The sequence below is a fragment of the Aotus nancymaae genome, unplaced genomic scaffold (genome assembly GCF_030222135.1).
Source record: "Aotus nancymaae isolate 86718 unplaced genomic scaffold, 86718_ANA_hifiasm-v0.15.2.pri h1tg000033l, whole genome shotgun sequence".
Taxonomy (NCBI): Eukaryota; Metazoa; Chordata; class Mammalia; order Primates; family Aotidae; genus Aotus; species Aotus nancymaae.
Window position 1 is genome coordinate 28649763 of NW_026988447.1, and position 20884 is coordinate 28670646.

The window sequence follows — 20884 nt, forward strand, 5'->3', positions numbered from 1 at the left end:
TTATCCGAAATTCTTTGAGCCAGACATCTTTGAAGATTCAGATTTTTTTAGATTTTAGAAAATAATATGGTGCATAACTGATATAAAGTTGGTCTTTGAACAATACATGAGTTAGGGGTGCTGAACCCCAAATACTAGAAAATCCATGACATAACTCTGACTCCCCCAAAACCCTATTGTTGACCAGAAGCCTTCCTGATAACATAAACAGTCAATTAATGCATATTTTGTATGTTGTTATGGTAGTCTTATAAGAAAGTAAGCTAGAGAAAAGAAAATGTTAAGACAAGCATAAGGAAGAAAAAATATATTTATAGTACTTTACTGTATTTATCAAGGCTATAAGTTTACATTGCCTGTTTAGAAGATGAATCATCTGTCTGAAATGGGGGGCAGGGTGGCAACTGAAGCTGAAAACCTCAATCCATGGTACATATCAAGCAATTCAACTTTTTCTTGTAATGTCATGCCTTTCTTTGCTTCTTGGGAGCGCCTCCAGAATCACTAGTGGCACTTCGAATGGGTCTCATGGTGTAATTCAATGTTTATGGTATTGCACTAAACACAATGAAAAATACTCAAGAACCAAGAGAGATTACTTTTTACTGTGATAAGCAATTTACTGGAGAGATGAACTGCTCATGCAGAGATGATTAGCATCACATGGTGTTTTAAGCAGATACTTGCAACACTTGAGCTCACTGCAACAGCAACAGGAGGTGACTAGAAATTATTACAGTAATACAGCATTACTACAGTTAATTTTATTCAGTTGTGTTTTAATACTGCAACTTTATGTTTGTTTACATATCTCTTGATTGCAAATGGAACCCTGTACAGTCTGTAAGTATGTGTGTAAGTTTTGATACATTTTAACTTTTTATAATAGATTTGTGTGTACTTTATGGTAGTAAATGACAAAGTAGACTCCTATCTACATATATTTTACACGTTCATGAGATACATTAATTTTTGATATTTCTAGGTTATGGGGGTTCATCTATGAGTCTTTTCAGATTGTCAAAATTCTCCAAAAAATTTTTAATATATTTATTAAAAAAAATCTACATATAATTGGACCTGCACAGTTCAAACCCGTATTGTTCACGGGTCAACTGTATTACCTATTGGACCTGTGGTAGCTTCCTTAATCAAACACACATTGAATTTTCTGCAGTGGAACATTAATATTTATACTAAGAGGGGTGAATCAAGACTATAATTATCTTTATATATTTTCATTCACATTTTGACAGCAAATTTGTTGGATACTGTAAAATTTTGCTGCCAAATAAAAGTTTTAAAAAATTTGGGGGTTTTCAGAAATTTTGTATTTAGGAGCTACGGGAAAGGAATGATTGAATCTCCCTCTGTCCTTCGAAGGTTAATAATGCCTCCAATTCTCCAACTTTTCTGGAATTTTCTTGTACCATTTGCATCTCCTTTTGCAAGATTAGGGTTGTCTTTTTCTGCCCTGTTGAATCTGACACCACTTGTCCATCTGCTGTCTATCTTCCAAAATATGACTGATACTTATTTTTTCCTTTTGTATCTTCTGCCTTTATGTTTCAACATGTATGTCTTTACCTGTTATATTACTTAATGGCCTTCTTAGTGGAACTTCAGGAATAAGCAGAGATAATTGAATGTGTCCAATACCATATTTAACCATAATTCACCTGCCAAGGGTTCACCAGAACCCTGAGATCTGGATAAAAATGGTTTGCTGAGTTAATAGAATTCTATATTCTACAATCACATCTCAATTAAGAGGAGTGAGTTGCAGGGCAAAGATAAAGGACAATGATTTCTTAAGCTTTTACAATCTGAAGCCCTTAAGAAATAGAATGTCTAGTTTGGAGGTAGCCACAGGCTCATCAACATAACCTGGCTGTAGTGGGATGAATGTTTCTCCTCAAAAGCCCCCCCCAAGACTCATATGTTCACACCTAATATCCAGAACTATATGGCAAAATGTGTGATTACTTTAAAGGTTTTGTTTTTTTGTTTTGTTTTGTTTTGTTCTGAAACAGAGTCTTGCTCTGTTGCCCAGACTGGAGTACAGCAGTGTGATCTTGGCTCACTGCAACCTCTGCCTCCAGGGTTCAAGTGATTATCCTGCCTCAGCCTCCTGAGCATCTAGGATTACAGGCACCCACCACCCAGCCAGTCTAATTTTGTATATTTTTAGTAGAGATGGTGTTTCATTTTGTTGGCCAGGCTGGACTTGAACTCCTGACCTCAAGTGATCTGCCTGACTTGGTCTCCCAAAGTGCTGGGATTACGGGTGTGAGCCACTGTCCTCAACCAAGTTAAAGGTCTTGAGAGGAGGATTTACTGTAGATTATTCTATGTGGGTTATACATGAGGAAGTTTGGAGTTAGGCCAAGAGAGAAGGTGCTGTGAAGACAGGGTGGAGAGATGAAACAACACACCAAGGATTCCCTACAGTTACCAGAAGCTGAAGAGGCAAGAAATGCATGAGCCCCTAGAGCCTCTAGAGGGAGTCCAGCCCTGCCCACACATTGATTCTGGCCTACAGAACCAAGAGAAAATAAGTTTCTCTTGTTGTAAGCCACTCAATTTGTAGTAATGTCTTACAGCAGTCCTACGAAACAAATACATGAGTCATGTAATGTTGTTTTGTCTTTTGTGAGTGAGCACAGACTCTCTGTGTAAGACAAACCTGTGAATTATTTTTAAAATTTATTTATTTATTTACATTTATTTATTATTATTTTCGTGATGGAGTCTCACTTTGTCACCCAGGCTGGAGTGCAGTGGCACAATCTCAGCTACTGCAACCTCCGCCTTCCAGGTTCAAGTGATCCTCCTGCCTCAGCCTCCTGAGTAGATGGGACTACAAGTGCATGCCACCATGCTTGGCTAATTTTTGTATTTTTAGTAGAAACAGGGTTTCACCATGTTGGCCAGGATGGTCTCAATTTCCTGACCTTTTGATCCACCTGACTGTGCCTCCCAGAGTACTGGGATTACAGGCGTGAGCCACCGCACCCAGCCATTTATTTTTCATTTATTTTATTTTACTTCAAGTTCTGGTATACATGTGCAGAAAGTGTGGGTTTGTTAGATAGGTACACATGTGCTATGATGGTTTGCTGCACCTGTCAACCCATCATGTATGTTTTAAGCCCCACATGCATTAGGTATTTGTCCTAGTGCTCTCCCTTCTTTTGGCCCCCGCCCCCTGACAGGCCCCAGAGTGAATGTGTGATGTTTCCCTCCCTCTGTCCATGTGTTCTCATTGTTCAACTCCCACTTATAAGTGAGAACATGCAGTGTTTGGTTTTCTGTTCCTGTGTTAGTTTGCTGAGAATGATGGTTTTCAGCTTCATCCATATCCCTGCAAAGAATATGAAGTCATTCTTTTTTTTGTAGATACATAGTATTCCATGGTGTATATGTGCCATATTTTCTTTATCCAGTCTATCATTGATGAACATTTGGATTGTTTCCAAGTCTTTGCTATTGTAAATAGTGCTTCAATAAACATACATGTGCATGTGTCTTTATAGTAGAGTGATTTATAATCCTTTGGGTATATACAGTCGGTAATAGCATTGCTGATCAAATGGTATTTCTGGTTCTAGACCCTTGAGGAATCACCACACTGTCTTCAACAATGGTTGAAATAATCTACACTCCCACCAACAGTGTAAAAGTGTTCCTATTTCTCCACAGCCTCACCAGCATCTGTTGTTTCCTGACTTTTTAATAATTGCCATTCTAACTGGCATGAGATGGTATCTGATTGTGGTTTTGATTTGCATTTCTCTAATGACCAGTGATGATGAGCTTTTTTTCATATGTTTATTGGCCACACAAATGTCTTCTTTTGAGAAGTGTCTGTTCATATCCCTTGCCCACTTTTTGATGAGGTTGTTTGTTTTTTTCTTGTAAATTTGTTTATGTTCCTTGTAGATTCTGGATACTAGACCTTGTCAGATGAATAGATTACAAAAATTTATTCCCATTCTCTAGGTTGGCTGTTCACTCTGATGATATTTTCACAATTGCTACACAGATAATAAAATACTTCAGAATACAACTTACAAGGAATGTGAAGGACCTCTTCAAGTAGAACTGTAAACCACTGCCCAAGGAAATGAGAGAGGACACAAACAAGGAAAACATGTCATGCTCATGGGTAGGAAGAATCAATAACGTGAAAATGGCCATACTGCCCAAAGTAATTTATAGATTCAGTGCTGTTCCCATCAAGCTACCATTGACTTGCTTCACACAATTAGAAAAAAAAACAACTTTAAGTTTTATATGGAACCAAAAAAAAGCCCATATAGCCAAGACAATGCTTAGCAAAAACAACAAAGCTGGAGGCATCATGATACCAGACTTCAAACTATACTACAAGGCTACAGTAACCAAAATAGCATGGTACTGGTACTGAAACAGATATATAGACCAATGGAACAGAACAGAGGCCTCAAAATAACACCATGATCTACAACTATCTGATCTTTGACAAACCTGAGAAAAACAAGTAATGGGTAAAGGATTTCCTATTTAATAAATGGTGCTGGGAAAACTGGTTAGCTGTATGCAGAAAACTGAAACTGGACCCCTTCCTTACTCTTTATACAAAAATTAACTCAAGATGGATTAAAGACTTAAGTGTAAAACCTAAAACAATAAAAACCTTAGAATAAAACCTAGGCAATACCATTCAGGACATAGGCATGGGCAAAGACTTCATGACTAAAACACCAAAAGTAATTGCAACAAAAGCCAAAATAGACAAATGGGATCTAATTGAACTAAAGAACTTCTGCACAGCAAAAGAAACTATTTTCATCAGACTGTGAATTAACTTATATATAATATAGAGAAATTTGTTCTTCTTTGTGGGCCTTAATGTTAAATATTGAAAATTGGGGATGGTGGTCAATGATTTTAAATGCCTCTAAAATGTCATAATACTTAATGCAAGTATTAATATACTGGTGAGGAAACTAGTCTCTCTCTACATATGCATATGTCTATACATCATTCATATAATGACTATGTGAAGAAATCCCAAGTGGAACTAATAACATTATTGCTACGTTGGGGTGCATTTAAAAAGAAAGCATTTTTCTTCCTCTTTCTTTTGTAATAGGTATTTAGATGTGCTTATATATAAAAGCAAAAATATATTTTATATGGGTTACTTGCTTGATTTGTTAGGAATACTTTAAGCTTATTTTTTTTGTACAGAACTTTTGGTATACCTACACTAGCCTACTTTGCAGACGTTTACATTAATCTTATAAAGAGATTATGTAAAAATCAAATTAATACTTCTTTTAATCTTCATTTTTGTTGCCTCAATAGTTGTCTATCTTCTCTATAAGGCTTTTCTTAATTTAAAATTTAATAGTTGGCCGATTCAATCACAGAAATTTGTAAATGTTCATGAAAAACACATTTAACCTTATTGCCATAGTTCAAGGACCTTTCTTCTTCTTGCATAATATGTTATCTCAACAGCCTTGGGCCTTATTCCTTTTTATGTTCCCAAAAGTTTTTTCTTGTCTTCTTCTTTTAAAAAATCATTTAAATAATACTTTCTCATCCTATCTGAGACCACAGAGCCTACTCACTATTTTCTCCAACTTTGTTTCTAATGTAATGTTCAAATGCCAATTTAGGTATAACTAATGCTTGTAAAGCACTCACTATGTGACATATACTTTTTCAAGTTCATCACTTTTCTTAAATACTTTTGAGAGAGGTACATTATCATTTCCTCTCCACTTCATAGGTAAGAATGAGACACCAAGGGGTTAAATAATGTACATAGAGTCACATAATATTGAATAGGAGAGCTAGGATTCCAAGCCCAGCAGTGTACCTCGAAAGCCCTGCTCTGAACCACTAACCCACCGTGGTTCTTATTGTCTGAGGGACTGTCTGCTTTTAATGGATATTGGCCTGCTATGCTAATGGAATTGAACATCAAGACCCGAAAATCTTGGCAGGACTCTCCTGCATAAGAGGTTGTTTGGAAGTTTTCTCTTTAGTCATTGAGTAATTGTGCTTTATGTGTATGGGTGTGTATTCAAAATAGAGAAAATGTTAATCCTACCAGCTCTCCTTGTTTTCTGACATCAAGGAAATCTGCAAACAAATCAAGCACCAACAGATCTGAGTTTTCCGAGATATAAGAATAACCACATTTCTATCTTGCCTCTCCACTCATCCTTCACTCAGGTTTTGGAGTGCCTTACTGAATGCTCCCAAGGCTTCATGGAAGTTCAGGTTAAGAACAGGCCAGTTTTTTCATCTTTCTAGTTTTCACCTCAACTAGAGGAGGTGCCATTCCCATGACAGAGGCGAGCTGCCCTGAATGTGACGTTTCTAGGGAGAAAGGTTTTAAAGAAAAGAAAATTTGCTGTTAATGCCAGTAAGTGTTCTGCAAATAGGGGTTGTCAAGCTTCAGACAAGATTGTTTTCCTGTGGACTTTTGAGCCTTTGAAGTCTGTGGCCTGAGTGAAGCTGGGAGCTGGTATAGCTCCTCTTCTCTTCAGTGACCACCTCTCATGTGCTTACCTGGACATGAAGTGATCAAAATCAGAAGCTGCCTCTGCCTTCCGAGAGAAGAGAAACCGGGCAAAGGACAGGGAATTAATGCAGGCAAAGTGAGATCTTACATCTTTGTGGGACTTTTATTTTACTGGGCCTGAAAGAAAAGAACATGAAGAAAACTGTGCTTCGAAAATCATAGAACCTTTTGCACATTTGCTCTGCTTTTGAATCTGCCAGCGGAATGGAAGAAATGGGATCCTGGACACTATTATGGCTATCCAGGATTTAATAGTACAAGTACTTTCCCATGTTGGTCAGAAATTTATTTTCATCATTAATTCAGCTTTTATTTTTGCCAAGTGCCCAAAGCCCCCATTATTCCTTTACCAGTCAGTCACTTAATGACATCTATTGAGTACCTACTGTGAACACACCCTTGAAGGACACTAAAGAAGTCTTCTAGTGTTTATGTTGCTCCCAAACTATGGGAAACTGTCTTAGGCTACGGGGTATGTTCACATTCTTTTTGTATTATTTTGTTTTGTTTTTTGTTTTTGAGATAGAGTCTCGCTCTGTCGCCCGGACTGGAGTGCAGTGGTGCTCACTGCAACATCCGCTCCTGGGTTCAAGCGATTCTCCTGCCTCAGCCTCCCCAGTAGCTGGGACTGTGTGCATGCCACCACGGCCAGCTAATTTTTGTATTTTTAGTAGTGACGGGGTTTCACCATTTTGGCCAGGATGGTCTCAATCTCTTGACCTTGTGATCCACCGGCCTTGGCCTCCCAAAGTGCTGGGATTACAGGTGTGAGCCACCGTGCCCAGCCTGCATTCTTAAATATGTCTAAAGCCCTAACACCTGTCTTTCCTTGGGGTGTTTGTTCACTCACGTCTATGTAATAAGTGAAATAACAGGTGCATAAAAATGAAGCTATGTTATGATCAATCTTGTGACACTGTGTATGATGTTACCATAAATACGTGCTTTATACTTCATTACTCACAGTTTCTAGGGTCTAGGAAATACCGATGCTCAGGAAGACAGACATTAAACAATTAAGGGACATTAAAAAAAATCCAAATTAGTAAACACTTCTCTGGCACCCACTGTCTGCCAAATATCATGCTAAATTCTGGATATGTAAAAATGAATATGTCCCTCCCTCACAGAGGTCATTATCTACCAAAGAAGCTCACATGCTAGTTTTGTATGAACTAATTCTAGTATCTTCATAATAGTGTCTTTATTATTTTGTATTTCAATAGCTTTTGGGGTACCCGTGGTTTTTGTGACATGGATGAATTAGATAGTGGTGGATTCTGAGATTTCAGTGCACCTGTCACCAAAGTCGTGCACATTGTACTTAATGTGTAGTTTTTTTTTCTCCCTAGCCCTCCTCCCACCCTCCTCCTTCTGTGTCTCTCAAGTTCATTATGTCACTCTGTATGCCTTTATGTACTCGTAGCTTAGCTCTCACTTATAAGTGAGAACATACGATTTTTGCTTTTCCACTCCCATGTTACTTCATTTAGAATAATGGTCTCTAGCTCCATCCAAGTTGCTGCAAAAGACATTACGTTGTTCCTTTGAACAGCTGAGTAGTGTTCCCTGGTGTATATATACCACATATTCTTTATCCACTCATCATAACTGTCTTTATTAAAGCAATTGTGCCACATGCAAGGATAGGGATATTATTGTATAACAATAAGGGGTAAAAATGAAAATAGTGGGATCCAAAAGACACCAAGGGCACTCTACCTCCCTGTGACATCTGCCATCTTGCTGACTAACTTGCACTGATGTACATGTGGCTGGCTTGTGAGTCCTTTTCTCTTACTTCCTCACAAGATTTAAACCATGTTCTTAGAGAGGCTGCCCTTCTAGCCACATCCTGACCTTGAATGAAGGCTTTGTAATGAGCTGAATTCCCTGCTCTTGCCTCTAAAACAATCTCAAGGTCCTTTGATGAAGAACACAGTCCTCATTGTTCCAAGTCCCACAAATGATTTGATGTTTTTTAAATGACCAACAAAAAGCTGGAAACTTCTCAGTAGCCCTTGGCGGTCCTGTGGCCTTTCCTTTAGCTAGAGTCTCATGGGGTAGAGAGGATCTGGGTTGTATCTACTAACTGAACTTATGCTAAGGTTACTTCAGAGGTGTACCTAAGGTGTGGTCCACAGCTAACTACTTGGAATTGCAACTCTTATTCATTGAGGCAAGAACCAGAAATCAAATTCTCTTGATGATACTTGGTGGAAAGTCAATTCGCCCAGGAAAACTCATTGACAAACCAACTACTCTCAGATTAAGGAAGTGGAGAAGAAACTGCAAAGCTTCCGTACAGCATAGGCCATGGAAGTTTCCAAGTATCTCATATTGCACCAGAGTCTGTAAGATGATTAGAACAACCCTGCATACATAGGCATAAAACAATATTCTTCTGAACATGCCACAAAATACTTTGGTTTAAATATTTGATAGGGACAGATAATGTTAACAGGAAGATGATGTGTTTCAGGATGTTTACTTATTGCAAACACGCATTTAAATCAACATTCCCACCCAGAATTCACTAAGTTTATGGGTTCAGGTACATTTTGCTTATAGTATTTGAAAGTTAATAAAAAATTACATTGTCAAAAAGAGATGAGATTTCATACATTTGGACTATCCATTCCAAGACCTGCTCCTAACACAGGAAAAGCGTTTGTGAGCTGAGCTCTTTTAGTGTGGTACAAATACAATTATAATCCAGAACTCTGCACTTTGATTCTGAAAGAAAAATATCCTAAGCTCTGCTAGTTGGAAATAACTTCTTGTGTAGTTCCATGTGTCAGATCTTCTTCAATTACACAGCTGTGGCAATTATACCTTAGTTCTCCAGAGATTCTATACAGGTTTTGCTGTACAAACAGACTTGCCACAGAGACTGCAATTATCCTGCATTTTGAGATTTATAGCATATTACTCAATTTTAAGAAATATAAGCAATTTTCAAATATTTACTATTTCACATGCAATTAATAACTGTAGTACCTCAGCCTTAATTAAATTACAGCTTCTAGTATCGTTTTATATTGAAGGCTTTGATATCTTTATGGATTAATGGCATAAGCTAGGGTGAAGAATTCTTGAATTTTATAGTAGTAAATTATAGCTAGCTTGTTTTGTGCCTGGAGATATGTTTCAGTTTTCTTTACTTATATAATGCATGCATTTCTTCTCACCCCATTTTATATTCTTGTCCTTTTAGGTTGCAGGGTTGTAATTAAGGATTACGTGGAGGCCAGATTCTTTGTTCTTTTGCCTGTCTGGCTAGCTGTTACTTTGTTTGAAGAATACAATGTTCTCATCATTTCTAGTCTTACCCAGTACATAATTCAGTCCTTGTCTTTGGAAGCCCCATTGCTGTTTTCTGTTAACCTCTAGGATCGTTTGGCAGTGGCACAGGGAATATAAAGCACTCTTCCAATTGTGATCCATCTTCTAGCAGGGAGACTAATCTAAATTCCATGATAGACTATTTGCGACCTTAAAACAGAATCAAAATAGTCTTTGTTTTACCTGTATTTGGAAATAAATTTGGGACTGTAGATAAATACATATAATATTCTCATTTCCCCAAACACACAAATTGGGCAGAGTCTTGCATTCCTTTTCCCTCTTTTTCCAGAATTTTAAAAGTTATATGAAAGTTGTGGTGGCTGCATATTCATTTTTAAATCTGCCAGTCAAAATCATTCACATCTGTGTTTCATGAGTGTTGAGCCAAGCTAGGATGGAGAGATATTATCTTCATCATTTCAAGTTCTGAATTTTATATGCAGGTTACAGATAAAGTCATAAGGACAAATAATGTTAATCCATCATTACCACTTATAGTCCACAGCATTTTCTATTGCATGGAATTAAGTTTCAGGTTATGCACTTACTATAAATAAGAAGAGGATAAGAGCTAACATTTACATGGCATTCCCAAACATTAATTAATTCAACAGCAAAATAAATATTATATCTTGTGACAGAAAGCTGCCTAAGTTTTATAACTAAATTATTTATTACTTGGGAAATGTTGTATGGTGATCAGATAAGCAGAAAAAAAAGAGACTGCAACACAAGGTGTTCTTATTGTTCATGTTTACAGTGAGATAATTTGATAGGGCTAACTGTTCATAGGGAATACACCTGGTAGTTTAACTTACTCCAGTGACAGTTACAAAGCAGTAGGCACACGATGACTAGCTTATAATACTGTTTAAATAAGTTGCAAATAACCAGTCAAGAAAACTATAAATAAAGCATTAGTTAGAGGTAAACAAATGAGAAATGTAGATGAATCTGAGAGCATGAATTTGCTGAGAAAGAATCAATGATAAGCATATTTGTCTCCCAGGGCTGTGGTAACAAATTCCCAGAAACTCAGTGGACTCAACACAGATTTATCATCTTACAGTTCTGGAGGTCAGAAGTCTGAAATGGGTCTCACTGGGACAAAATCAAGGTATTGGCTGAACTTCATTCCTTTCTGGAGGTTCTAGGGAAAGATGTAATTTTTTTTTTTTCCAGCTTTGAAGGCTGCCTGTGTTCTTCCATTTCTGGTTCCCTTCCATTTTCAAAGTCAGCAAAGGCTGTTCAAGTCTCACATTGTATCACCGTGACACTGACTCTTCTGCCTCCCTTTTTCAAATTTAAGGACTTTTTTATTACATTGGGCTCACCTGGATAAATCCAGGATACCACCCCTATTTTAAGGTTAGCTGGTCTGCAACCTTATCTCACATGCAACCGTAATTCCCTTTGATAGGTACCCTAACATATTCAGTTTCCTTAGAGCATAGACATCTTTGGGGGACCCTTTTTCTGCCTATCACAGGAAGGTAGCATGATACAGTGATGTGATATAGCAGAGTGCCCACCTAGTCAAGTCAGCACTGGCTCTAACTTGATAAGTGTAAAGACCACCTTGATCCAAGCCGCAGCTCATGCCTCTGGTGTTTCTACTATAATATAGCTAGAGAGAATCACCCAGGTCAGAAACCTGGACAATATCGACAATATCCTCAAAGCCTCTGTTTCCCATCATCTACATCTGATTGTGTCATCAAGATCTGTTAATTTTGCCTCTTAAATATCTCCTGAAATTCTTCCCTTTGTTGCATTTCTTACTTTATCTTCTTAGCTCAGGCTCTCATCAACTTTCACCAGAACAACTGCATTTGTCTCCTAGCAGGTGCTTGTGTTTAAAGTCTGAAGTTAGTCCATCTCTATTTCCCACAAAAATATCAGGGTGGGCTTTCTAAAACACAAGGCTGTTTATATCATTCTCCTTTAATAATCACTTAATGGCTCCCCATCCTTCATAGGAGAGATTCTCATCTTGAGAGAATCACAATATTTTTAAAAAGGCATTTTGAGCTACTCAAATGTAAATTTTCACTCACCTAGCCCAAGTTTCTAAGATGCTGCTTTAGGGATCATACCCCTTCCCCCTCATTGATCAACCATTTGAATACCATTGTATAAGTATCTGGTACACAAATAAGCACAACTGTAAGATACAGAGCGATTTTTTTCACTCCATGGTCCCTTAATGCTTTGTTTTATGGGGCTCGTTTTTTTGTCTGCTTTTCATGAAAACTCCACCAGACCGTTGACCTTTGTAATTAATCTTAGGTGATACAAAGTCATAGGATCATCAAATATAGCTGGGGATAATTACATAAGCAGAAACCCAAGCATGATATTCAAAACCCTGTCTTCCTCACCACCTACATAAAATATGTTCATCAAAAGACTGCAGTTATGCCTCTTAGACATCTCTTAGATTTGCCTAGTTTCATGTTACAGGTAAAATGTCCAACTGCACTCAGATTACAGCTATTCTCCTTTTCCTAACTAAGGCCGACTGGTGGAAAGCTTGCAGTTGGGGAAATGGATGTGGTCAGCCTTTTCATTTTGGACCAGCTCCTCTCTCAACTTGAAAAGTGTGGTTTCCAATTCTTTTAAGTGTAGTGGAGGAAGTGATATGTGGGCTAGAAATATCCTACTTGACTGGTACATTCAAAAGTTGATTTCAAACTCTCAGGACGTGGCTGAAATTAAAAGCCTTCTTCTTGGGTGCTTGTGGTTGTGGTTCTCTTTAGAACTCTCAACACTGGGGAGCGTTCATCTACATTTCCCTTGATGCAGGTGATATGCTTTTATCTGACTTTGGGAATGCTATACAATTTTCTTTTTTTTTGAGACAGAGTTTTGCTCTTGTTACCCAGGCTGGAGTGCAATGGCGCGATCTCGGCTCACCGCAACCTCCACCTCCTGGGTTCAGGCAATTCTCCTGCCTCAGCCTCCTGAGTAGCTGGGATTACAGGTGCGCGTCACCATGCCCAGCTAATTTTTTGTATTTTTAGTAGAGACGGGGTTTCACTATGTTGACCAGGATGGTCTCGATCTCTTGACCTTGTGATCCACCCGCCTCGGCCTCCCAAAGTGCTGGGATTACAGGCATGAGCCACCGCGCCCGGCCCAATGCTATACTATTTTAAGCATCACTGTGCTGAGGCCTCTTTGCCCCTGTGGGTGTCCCTGTAATAAAGGAGTTCACACGTATCCCAAATCTAGTTATGGCAAACACTCTTGCATGCTTTGCATCCACTAAAGTTGGGAGTCAGCCAACTGAAATATGCTGCCCCTCCTTCCTTCCTCCTCCTGCCTGGAACAGCGTTTTGAATTTTCCCTGTGGGAATCAAATTTCAATCCACTGCATCACTCCAATAGCAAGGACACCTACCAAGCTCTTGGTTGAAGCGCTCTCATTATGGTTCAGGTGAGACGTGAACAAATCCTTTCCCTTGGAACTGTTGTTTATCACAGCAGACTCACCCATGAGTAGCTCTCTCTAAAGTCCCCACAAATTCTCTCCACAACTGCTACATAAACTGTTATATTCTTCACATACGTGAGAAGTTTGAGTCTCTAATAAGTTCTCTTTTTAGTTTTTACTTGGTATGACGGTTAATTTTATGAGTTAACTTGTCTGGGCTACAGATGCCCAGATATTTGGTCAAACATTCTAGGTGTTTCTGTGTGGGTGTTTTGGGATGAGATTAGTACTGAAAATAATAGACGGAGTAAAGTGGATTGCCCTCCCTAACATAGATGAGTTCATCCACTCAGTGGAAGGTCTGAATAGAACAAAAACACCGACCCTCCCCTGTGTAAGACAGAATTCCTCCTGCCTTGCTTCGTTGGAAACTGGGACATCAGCCTTTTCTTCCCTTTAGACTCAAACTGAAACATTAGCTCCTCTTGGATCTTGAGTCTGCTGACTCCTGGACAGGGGCTCCACCTTCAGCTCTCCTGCATCTCCAGCTTGCTGCTCCTGGACAGGGGCTCCACCTTCAGCTCTCCTGCATCTCCAGCTTGCTGGCTCCGTCTCTGTCCACACACACATCCTGTTGGTTCTGTTTTTCTGGAGAACCCTGACTAATACACTTGGTGATTTATTTCGCAACTCATTTTGGTTTCTAATACTTGTTGCCATCTATTCACAGACAAATTTCCACGTAAACATCCTGCTACACATCTCACATGTAATGTAATGAAAAATGTATCTGATTTGAGTGTATTGTGCATGTGGACAATGTAGAGGAAGAAAAAAGATTTAAATAAACCCTTCTTTCTAAATCTACACTGTCAAATACAGTTGTCATGAGCCATGTTGACTATATAAATTTAAATTTAAAACAGTTTAAATAAAATTTAGAAACAGAGTCACTCTGTGGCACAAGACACATTTCGAGTACTCAATAGCCTCATGTGGGTAGCGGCTACCATATGGCACAGCACAGCCATGTTGTCGGTGGGCCGGTTCAGGTTCTTGACTTCACCACACGGAAGAATTTGAGTGGGTCCAAATAAAAGTAGACAAAGGAGTGTACTGTAATAGTACAAAGCAGTTTACAAAGGAGTGTATTGTAAAAGTACACTCCGACAGCTGATCAGAGCAGGCTGCTCAAAAGTGAGACAGCACCGACTGATGCTGGGAAAACTCCCTTTATGGGAGTCTCACGCGATTTTTATGAATGGGTGGGAATGGGCATTGTTGTTACACATGGGTCTTCTGGACACATGTGCATGACTGCTGCCATGCTAGTACATATATCACATGTCTCCTTAACATTTAATTCTCCACACAGGAGTGTGTTTTGTTTTTTTTTTTTTTTTGAGACGGAGTCTCGCTCTTGTTACCCAGGCTGGAGTGCAATGGCGCGATCTCGGCTCACCGCAACCTCCGCCTCCTGGGTTCAGGCAATTCTCCTGCCTCAGCCTCCTGAGTAGCTGGGATTACAGGCACGCACCACCGTGCCCAGCTAATTTTTTTGTATTAGTAGAGACGGGGTTTCACAATGTTGACCAGGATGGTCTCGATCTCTCGACCTCATGATCCACCCGCCTCGGCCTCCCAAAGTGCTGGGATTACAGGCTTGAGCCACCGCGCCCGGCCAGGAGTGTGTTTTTAACGTTAAAATGAGCATAGGTCAGCCCAAGGACAGGGATCGTGGGCTTCTGTACTTGCACAAATTTGGGGATTTTCTCCCCTTCTCTTTTGCCTGCTTGCAGCAGGATTTTCTAACCATGAGCCCAGGATGTGGTTTGTGCACTGGTGGGTGGTTTGCTCCCCTTTAAGGGAGGCTATGACCACCTTATCTAATCTACCTCAGACATAGATTTCCATGGTTGCAGAATGTTCTGTTTGGCAGCATTACACTAGATGGATCCAAGTGCATTAGAGAGGTCACCAGGCCCTTTCTTCTTCTGACCAAATCATCATTATTCTCTAGCTTATATCCTGATCTATGCATACAGAAGAATTTGCCACTTTTTAAACTTCACCCTGATTGCTTCCTCCCTCTGAAATGCTCTTTTTCGTTTTTCTTCTTGTTGTTGAACTTCTTATTTCACTGACGTGTCCTTTATACTGTGGAAATTTCCTTATTTCCAGGAAGAATGAGATAGTTCTTTTTGCTCTTCTAATGCCCTGTCTATTCTTCGATGGTTGTGCTTATTTATTATTACATTACATTTTTATTGTTCATGTCTTTTCCTGGGTGTTCACTGGGTTCTGAGCTTCTTAAATACAGGGACTGTTGCAGATATGTACAGCACCTGCCACAGTATTCTGGCCTGAAGAAGACACTCAATATATTCTTAAATGACTTAACCAATGACAAAGACGCCTATTGGATTAAAAACCACCACTGGATGCATCTACTTCTGGATCAACCTTGAATCTTGTAATACAATTTCTCCAAGGTCCATGATTATTCTGTTATTTCTCCTATATTATTTAATTCATGACATAATGTTAGGAGTTGAGTTTTGTACTCTCAAAATTCATATGTTAAAACGCTAACTTCCAGTAACTCAGACTGACTATATTTGTAGAGAGAGTCTTTACAAAGATGATTAACTTAAAATGGGGCTATTAGGTTGGACCCTAAATCCAATCTAACTGGTATACTTACAAAAAAAGGACATCTGGATGCACAGTGAGATGCCAGGGATACACGTGCACAGGAAAAAGCCATGTGAAAACACTGCAAGGGGTGACCAAGGAGAGAGGCCACAGAAGAAGCCACTCTGCTGCTGCCTGGCCGCAGCCCTCCAGCCTCCAGATCTGTGGGAAAATACATTTCTGCTGTGTAAACCACCCAGTTTTTGATATTTTGTTATGGTATTCCTAGAAAACTATATACATGGAAATACATCTGATACATTCAAGTAATTTTTCAAAGTATTAGTATGTATATTAAGATAACATTTCCTTTTTTTATTTTGAGATAGAGTCTCCTCTGTCACCCAGGCTGGAGTGCAGTGGCACGATCTCAGCTTACTGCAACCTCTGCCTCCTGGGTTCAAACTATTCTCCTGCCTCAGCCTCCTTAATAGCTGGGATTACAGGCGTGTGCCACCATGCCTGGCTAATTTTTGTATTTTTTAGTAGAGATGAGGTGTCACCATATTGGCCAGGCTGGTCTTGAACTCCTGACCTCGTGATCTACCTGCCTCAGCCTCCCAAAGTACTGGGATTACAGGTGTGAGCCACCACGCCTGGCCTAAGATAACATATGTTAAAAATAGAATAATTTTATAAAATTTTAGTACTCAAGAAAATTATATAATAAAACTATTTTTGTATTTTTTGTGATCTAATGTCATATGTTACAAAAAACATCAACTCTTCCTGGGTCTTGGGCCTCCTGACTTTTGGACAGGAACTATATAACTCATAGTATACATTTCCACATTCAACACAATAACTAGTATCTATTGCACATGTAAATGGTGTCATTAGTGGCATTAGGTGAATGTTGTACTGAGCAAAAATAGTTTTTTCTTTTCTTTTTTGACAGAGGTGGAGAAAAGTGAAAAAATGTAGGGTTCCTGTGACAGGATTACCTAAATTGCCCTGGTACTTTTATATACCCAGTATCCAAGCTCCCCAGATTGTCTCAGGATAAGCTACATTTTAGACATTTTTTTGGTTAAATATTTCTTCTCTTTATTGGCAATGTGTATTTTATTTGTGCTAATTAACTGCCTAGTGTACTTTGTCCATCTTTCTTTTTTTATTTTTTATTTTATTTTACTTTAAGTTCTGGGATACATGTTTATTTAACCCCCCCTCACAAAAAAGCAAATCCAAAAGACACATTTTTACTTCTGAAAATCTATAGGTATAACTGATTTCACACATGCTAGTCATTCTGATTCCTCTAACTTCTAGTGAGAAAGTATTGGGATTTTTTCTAAAATTGTGATTCTCATTTTTTACTACCTGATGAAGAAATAACCACTGTTAGGAAGAGTTCTTTGGCTATCTAATTCACTTGCATGTAGAGGGGCTTCTAAAAGTCTCAGAGGTCAGTCACAATAGTTTTCTCTCTTAGGAAAAGCTCACTTTGCTTTATAATAATGTGCAGAGGCTATCACATTGGGATAGAAACCTGAATTCCATAGCTCTGGGCTTTCGGTATAAAGAGCTATATTGAGATCATTCACTCTGTGGGCTTGCCATTCTATGAGTCTACATGATTGAATCTTCCGTTCCATTGATCAGACGAGGAAAGATGCTGGTAGGAATCTGGCATAATCACCAAAAGACTGTCCTAAAATTCATATTTTATTGCCTTCTTTTTCTATGTCTGGTAACCACCAAATGGCCATCCTAAAGACTGCTCACTTTCTATACATTCACAGTGGTGGAATGTATGCATTGAGTAAGGTGTGTGTTTATAAGCATATATCTATATATATATGTTTGTGTGTGTGTATATATAATTGCATGAGTATTTATTTATAGAGGGATATATCATAAAACACATAACTTATAGTTCATTACTGCAGACTCAAACTCATATAAAGAAGGAATTACTTTACATTTGAGTTCATTATCTTATTCTGTCCTCACAGAGCCTTTATGATGTAGATATTAGTAATATCTAAATAATATTCTGGATCCAAGGTCACTATAAAATCAGGCTGACTGCAATTCAAACAATTTTCTATGGCTTAGCCCAACAAAGGTGAATACTAACCCACAAATACTAATGCAGAATTTCTAGCCGGACAGCTTGACTCCAAGGGGCTAGATCTGGGCCCCTTCCATTAAGTGACTTTACCCTTCCTAAAACTTTCATTTCCAGATGCACAGACTAAAGAGAGTGGGTTTGGAACATTTTTTAGAACATTTTAGGAGCATGATGTGAAAGAGGTTTCTATCACTTCTGGCTGCATTCCAGGGCTTGCTGTCAGTCACATGGCCAACTTGACTGAAAGGGAGCATGGGAAGGAGAGAGACACTCTGTTATATGGAACTTTTTGTTTATTAATGTATAGATCTTAAGATATTTCAAAATTTTCTTTCCTTTTTTTTTGAGATGAAGTTTTCCTCCTGTCGCCTAGACTGGAGTACAACGGCACGGCCTAGGCTGGAGTGCAGTGGCACCATTTCAGCTCACTGCAACCTCCACCTCCTGGGTTCAAGTGATTCTCCTGCCTCAGCCTCCTGAGTAGCTGGGATTACAGGCACCCATCACCAAGCCTGGCTAACTTTTGTGTTTTTAGTAGAGCCGTGGTTTCACCATGTTGGCCAGGCTGGTCTCTACTCCTGACCTCAGGTGATCCACCCATCTCAGCCTCTCAAAGTGCTGGAATTATAGGCATGAGCCACCACACTTGGCCAGCATTTTATAATTTTGCTGAGACAACAATAATCAAGAAAGAAGTATAACAGTTGGCAAAATCTTCAAGGGTCCCCACTCTTGAAATTGAGAACAATCTTTAATAATGAAGTCAATAGTTAATTGTGCTTTTATAAAATAGAAGTTAACTGATGAGGACAAATGAGCTAAGAATATATTTATTGCCACTCAAAGGAATGTTTTTCACCATGAAATTTTATGGTAAGAAGTTCAGGAAAGTTGTTTATTTGCTGTACTAATGCAGGGACTAACAACTGTAATACTCCTGCTCTCTTTCTCCCTCTCTCTGTCTCTCTCTCTCCTTCCTTCCTTCCTCCCTCCTTTCTTTCCTCCCTCCCTTCTTTCCCTCCTTCCCTCCCTCCCTTCTTCCTTCCTCTCTTCTTCTTGTTTCTTTCTTTCTTTTTTCTTTCTTTCTTCTTTCTTTCTCTCTCTTTCTTTCTCTCTCTTCCTTCCTTTCTTTCTTTCTCTCTCTCTCTCCCTTCCCTTTCCTTCCTTCCTTCCTTCTCATCTCACCCTGTTGCCCAGGTTGAAGTGCAGTGGCACAATCATAGCTCACTGCAAATTCAAACTCTTGGGCTCAAACCATCTCCCCTCCCCTACCTCAGCCTCCCACCATGACCAACTAAGTTTTTGGTTTTTGGTAGTGACAGAATCTCACTGTGTTGGCCAGCCAGGCTGGTCTCTAACTCCTGGCCTCAAGCACTCAACTCCCAAAGGGTTGCAATTATAGATGTGAGCCACTGGGCCTGGTCTAGGTTTTATACTTTAAATATTGCCTTTATTTTCTTAGTGAATACCATACACTTTCAATTATTTCACTTGTTACTGGTAACTTACAGAGGACCATTACATTTCATATAACCAGAACTTGAAAAATTCTCAGATTTATAGCAAGTAAAGCATATCATATCGGTCCCAGTTGGTGGTTGTGGCCTAGTAGAAGTGACTGGGTTTTTGTTGTTGTTGTTTGGTTTAATGTTTGTGGGAGGTTTTCTGGTAAAAACTAGAAATCCTGCTAGATAAATTCTAAAAGAGCAGTAACTCTTGACTGTGGTATCAATCTTGGCCTTATCATTTTTGCTGTGTAACCTTGGGCAAATTATTCCAACTCTGCAAGCCTCAATTTCTTCATCTATAAATTGAGGATGAAAATATCAACTGTTTCTGGAAAGGTTCCTGTAAGATAATATGGTTAAAGGACTTAGTATAGTAACTGACATATTGTTCCTCCAAAGGTTAATTCTAATAGCAATAAAAACAATTCTTGTAAATGTTATTACTATTATCTTAGTCCCAATTTATTTTTCTTTAAAATGGAGACAATATTATCTGCACTGCCATGAGGAGTAGATGAGCTATGTATACAATGTGTGATATGCAATAGTCACTCAACTGAAATTATTTCCCTATCCCTTTCTAGCCAAAACAGAACCCAAATTTCACTCTACATTTGGTTACAGGACCTTTGACATTGATCTGGGTAAGTCCTTGAAACTCATTAACAGTCCTTTAGATTCTGAATTTTAAAGACCATTTCTGTAATTTTTAGTGTTAAATGAGAAATACTTGGTGTTTAATGTTTCTTTGATCAATGTCCACAATTTTCTCCACTTGTGAATTATTGAGTTGGTTGTATCTGTTATAAATCACCGAATTGTGAATATATGGGTTTTCCAGAAGGCAATATAGCCTCTTCATGCGTTTACATGGAGTTAGGTTTAGCTCACCCTAAAGCCATGACTTCTCTATCTAATTCTAGAGAAAGATTTACTTCTTGTTTTCTATTGCTTGTACATAGATCTATTGTCTGTTATGAGAGCCATACACACAAATAGGTTTTGATTTATTGAGAATCTTGTATTTTCTCTGTGCTGTATTCAGATTTAGCATTCATGTTATGCTACCCTGGATAATGGCCATTGCCATTGCACAGGGCTGTAATTAATAAGCATTCAATCATTTGACAACAGTATTAGACGCCCAAGTCAACAGACTGACTATCAATTACAGCAAGTCACGGGACTACAGGCACTAACATTTCCTATATCAAGTTTAAATCATCAAAAAGAAGATC

The 20884-nt window shown here is 38.7% G+C and overlaps 1 long non-coding RNA gene and 1 other non-coding gene across 2 annotated transcripts in view; both read right to left on the reverse strand.

Moving 5' to 3' along the window:
* Window positions 1-20884, reverse strand: part of LOC105710722 (uncharacterized) — a 125151-nt gene that overhangs the window by 77184 nt on the left and 27083 nt on the right. Inside the window, exon 2 of the long non-coding RNA XR_001105855.3 lies at window positions 600-701. This is a non-coding gene — a long non-coding RNA (uncharacterized LOC105710722). The remainder of the gene's footprint in view (window positions 1-599; window positions 702-20884) is intronic.
* On the reverse strand, window positions 19795-19856 carry LOC135277856 (U7 small nuclear RNA). Its single transcript, XR_010345432.1, has one exon. It is a non-coding gene; the product is annotated as a U7 small nuclear RNA (small nuclear RNA).